Below are 5,302 nucleotides of genomic sequence, written 5' to 3'. Positions count from 1 at the left end.
TGTGTCCAGGACTTGCTATGGTTGGGGAATTGGGTTCTGATGATGCCAAGTGACCTTGGTTTGTGTTGCTTATGTTCTTATGCTTGCCCCCAGCCATCTGGTTATCTCTAGTGCTACCTGCCCTTGCTAAATCTAACTGGAGCCTGTCCTTCCTGTAATCCTGGTTGTGTCAGAACTCCTCAGAGTCAAGCTGTCTCTGTGATCCTGGGATTCTGGGATTCTGTGATCCTGGGCTTGTGAGAGAGCCTGGGAGTGGAGCTTCCTCTGGGTGTTGTGGGACTGGCTTTGGAGTTTGCACCCAAGGTCTGCTCAGGGCACTGGCCAGGCCAGACAGTGGTTTTGTTGTTTCAATAGTCTTATAAGCTACAATAGCAAGCTTGAAGTGTGGGAATCTGACTTTTGCTTGATTAGTAAGGTCCCCTGCCTCTTGTGTATATGTCCATGGGTGACCTGTTCCTGGATAGGGAAGGCACACAAGTCAACTTTCCTCCATGAACAAACAGCTGCCTTAAAGGAAAGTACCCTGTGGACCCATTGTGCTGTTGTTGAATTCACCTGTAACCCTGCTTTCAGAAGGGCAGGCAGAAAGGTAACAGGTATGAGCCCCCTACTTGACCTACAGAGTGAGTCCTGGTGTCACGTTATTTAAACAAAAAGAAGCATTATTTAAAAATCACAAAGTTCTTTACATTTATAACCTTTATACATTGACTTATAAAAACAAATTTACAAATCAAAAATTAAAAACAAAACAAACAAAAACAAAAAACAAAACAGCAACACAGCCTGTCAAGACGGCTCAGCAGGTAAAAGTGCTTGCTGCCAAGGCTAATGACCTGAGTTCTGTCCCTGTGCCTACAAGGTGGAGGAAAAAACTGGCTCTTGCAAGTTGTCTTGTGTTGCACACAGACTGTGGCACATGTACACACATCACACACACACACACACACACACACACACTCAGTCACACACACATGCACACACACACATGTGCTCAACTAAAATAAATAATTTTTAAATATTTAAGAAATTAAATTTCTCTAAAATAAATAAATCTAAAAACCAATGATATTTTTTTTAATTTTTTTTGAAATAGAGTCTTTTTGTGTACCCAGGCTGTCCTTAACCTCACACCAATCTCTCTGCTTCAGCTTCCAATCTGCTGGGGTTACAAATAGGAGCCACTAAACTAAGCTAAAAATAATTTTTTCCATAAATTAAAAAAAAACTATTATGTTCATCTCTTCATTGCAAGGCTCAACAGCAAGTCTTTTTATCTGCTGAGCCATCTTGCCCCCATTAGTAAGAGCTTTCTTCATTTCTTGATTCTGTGTGTGTGGTGTGTGTGTGTGTGTGTGTGTGTGTGTGAGAGAGAGAGAGAGAGAGAGAGAGAGAGAGAGAGAGAGAGAGAAGAGAGAGAAGAGAGAGAGATTGACACATGAGAGAAGACCAGAGGGAAAATTGCAAGTGTTGCTTCTCTCCTCTACCATGTGTGTTCTGGGATGAAGTTCACTCCACTAGCCTTGGAGGAAAGCACCCTCACCTGCTAAGCCTTATCACTGGCCCCTACATTGTTTCCCTAATGAGGCTTTTGATACCGTCCTTCTGCATGCATAACAGTGACCACTGTAAAGCTGCTTGGGGCTTGTGCTTTGCTTTAATCTGACATGTTGATATTCATGTGAAGTCATATAAAAATGTTCTCATCATTTCCTTCTGCAAATACTTCAAAACCTTTCTGGGGAGGTAACAGGAAGTGCTCCTGGGCCAATCCTTGGCCACTAGTGTGTCCCCTCTTTAGCAGGCCTCGCTCTGACTGAGCAGCTGCTCAGGATGGATGAAGACAAAAGGGATGGACGCTCATGCCCATCACCCCTGATGGGGAGACAGTGTTAACATGGCCCCCAGATGACTCCGAGTTCATCTCTATGAACATTTAAATTATTGCCAGATGGAAAATATATTTGCAAACATATGTTGTGAGAAACTCATGGGCCCCATCATGTCCTGAACCCTCAGAGTCCCATGAACCCCAACTGTAGACGCAACAAAATATGATTGTTACCTATGGCCGGACAGGCACACACATTTAGGCAGATCCAAGATGTCATCTCAGAGAGAGAAAGGCCACAAAATGGAATTTTCCAACTTAGCACCTCAAAGCAACTCAAAACAAAGCAAAAACATCTTAGATTGCTATATTATAGTGCCTGGCAGAGTGCAGGAGCCTGACAGTAAGTAAGCAGAACTTGACTTGTGTAATAAGTGATTTGAATAAAGTATCCATGTTACCACATCACTCAAAACGGGGCTGTAACTGTAATTCTTTCAAAATCTACTTTTAATGATGGTTCTTAAGAGCTTTAACCTCCCTGCTAGCCCACCACCCACCAGAGGTGATGGATACGGGGAAAGTGGGCCTGTTCAGAACGGTTCTTTGGAGCAACTCCCATCTGTGCTGTCTGGAAATCTGCAGTTCAGTTCATAGGTTAGCAGCGGCAGCTCAACTCACTTGCAAACACTTCACAGATACACCAGCAGTCCAGTTCCGTAGAATCCAGGACAGCAAGCATGAATCAGCAGCAGTGGCACGACCTAGCAGAGACAACCAGGCCTCAGCCTTGGCTGGAGTCAGCAGGAGACACCCAGAAGTTCTCAGCTGTGCCTCTCTCAGGGGAGCAAAGATCAGCAAGATGCGAGGCCAACAAGTGTTGCACAGCTAGCTCTATAAGCAAGCCAAGCTCAGCTTCCATCACTGTTCTCCGCGTCCTATTTATACACTCCAAACATCAAGTTGTCCTCCACCACAGGTCTTGCCTCAGCATGTTTTTCTGTCTCAGCTGACATCACTCTGCCAATCAGCCCAAGTGCAAGGATGCAGTAAGAAACTACCAGCAGAAGTTTTTGGTTCTCTCTCTCTCTCTCTCTCTCTCTCACACACACACACACACACACACACACACACACACACACACACACACACACACACACATGCCACCACATACTGTCTGGTGAAGCCAAAGCTCTGAGCTTTCTAGACTTCTGCTCATCTGTGAAGCAGCTACATTCTGGGGGCGGCTCTGCCTTTGACAAGCACTTGAAACGGGATGTAAGGTTCCTTGCTTCTATGACTTGTTCATTCAAGCCCTCTGACTTCTTATAGGTGTTTGTTTGTGCTTTGCTGTTTGCTGTACTTTCATTTTTTTTGAACTCTTTCATACTTCACTATTTCTCTTTTCTTTTTCAAGTACAGAATTTCACTTTCCACTGATTCTAAATTCAGATCTCTGAACCCAAACAGGACAAACAGGGTTGAGCTCTGTCTTAGTTTCTCTTTTGTTGATCAAATAAAACACCTTAACCAAAGCAACTTATAAAAGAAAGTGTTTAATGTGGTGCTTCCTATGTCAGAGTGTTAGAGTCCATGCCTAGCATAGCAGGGAGCCTGTAAGCATGACACTGCAGCAGTGCCTGAAATACACCAGAAGGCAGAGAGAACTAACTGGGAATGTCATGGGCCTTTGAAATCTCAAAGCCTAACCCCAGTGACACACCTCCTCCAGCAAGGCCACACCTCCTAATCCTCTGGAAACAATTCTGTCAACTGGGAATCAAGGATTCAAATATAAGAACCTGTGGTGCCTTTCGGACCATCACAAGCTGTCTTACAGGAAGGAGCTCTGCACTCCGTGGCACAGACTCCAACAAGGTCACAGCCACTGTCTTATCGGATCTCAGAGCACTAACTCCTGGTCAGGGCAGCCACTTTGAACTTTTAAAGCCCTTGCTTCTGACGATTGCCTTATCTTCATCACAGAATATGCTTGTGCGGCTAGTGTTTGATTTATCCCTTTAAGATAATATCTGATACCTTTGATCCATCACTATTTTAAATTACCATGACATTGAAAACACACCTATTTTGTTTCAACTGCTCTGTTGACTAGTCATATCTTTTATCTTGATAACTAAGGAACTCTTTCTCCCTATCTCCAGTTATATCCATTGCTTTTCTCTCGCTGCAATAGACCATGATGACTAAGGCAACTGATAGAAGGGTGTATTTGGGGTTTATGGTTCCAGAGGGGTCCCTTCACATGGTGAAGAAGTGTGGCAGCAGACAGGCATGGTGACTGGAACAGCTGAGAACTCATGCTGGAGGAGAAATTGGAGAACTTACTAGGGATGGCATGGGGCTCTGAAACCTCAAAGCTTGCCCCATAGTGATGCAAGGCCACACCCCTGAAGCCTCCACAAACAACCATACCACCTGGGGACCAAGTAGTCAAATAGCAAAGAACATGGGGGACAGCTCATTCAAGCCAAGTCAACATCCCTGCTTCCATTTGACTTGCTTCTTCTGTGTTTCCAAAACATCTAAGACAGATGTGTCTTAGGCTGCATCAACTCTTTCTTCAATTCAATGTGTATCTTCTCTTAGATTACTATTTTACATTTACCTTTATTTTAGTTTACATAAATTGATTTTACCACACTGGGAATCAGCCAGAGTTCCAGGAAAAGGCTGAACCACTAAGCCACCACCTACTGAAGGACCTCTGGACCTTTCCATTGCATAAGCTCCATTCACTTTCCGAGAAAGAACAAGTGAAAGACAGAGATTCCAAGTCCCACCATGTCTGAAAACCTGCTCTTCTCCAGATTTGAGGGGACTCAGTAGTATGCCCAAATCAGATGCAATTCACTTGTCTCCACATGTAGCAGGCAATTATCCCAGCCTATGAGGAGGACCAGCTGTCAGGCTTCCATTTGTCTGTTCTCCTCTTGGATGCTTCTTTATCCTGGATGCTCGCCACCAGCACCTGATTGAGGTGCTGTCCTCTCGTGTTGCTCATCCCTGACTCTGATGTTTCCCCAGGAAGATTTCTGTCTCAATTCTAGAGAGTTCTGTTGTTTCCTGTATCTTCCCTGGTTTCTCCCCCAGGAAATACCACTAACTCTAATGCCAGGCCCTCACCCATCAGCTCCCATGCCTCTTTCCTCTCATAGATTCTTTTTATCATTCATATTAATTTATATGGCATTATATTCTGATCCACACATGGAATATTTTCATTTTTGCTACTTTATTCATTTTTTTAACTTTTATTGCATTATGATGAGAAAAGTTACATGATTTCAACTTATCTGAATTTGTTAACATTTAAAAACATATTTTAACTAAATAGAATTAAATCACATTCTTGTTTCCCTTTTGTACTCCCATTCTTCCAAGACCCCCCTTCAATACCTACAATATCTTTTTTGTCATATTCCTTAAAATTTATAAAATATTATAATA

The sequence above is a fragment of the Mastomys coucha genome, unplaced genomic scaffold, assembly GCF_008632895.1.
Source record: "Mastomys coucha isolate ucsf_1 unplaced genomic scaffold, UCSF_Mcou_1 pScaffold1, whole genome shotgun sequence".
Classification (NCBI taxonomy): domain Eukaryota; kingdom Metazoa; phylum Chordata; class Mammalia; order Rodentia; family Muridae; genus Mastomys; species Mastomys coucha.
This window is presented reverse-complemented; position numbering follows the sequence as displayed.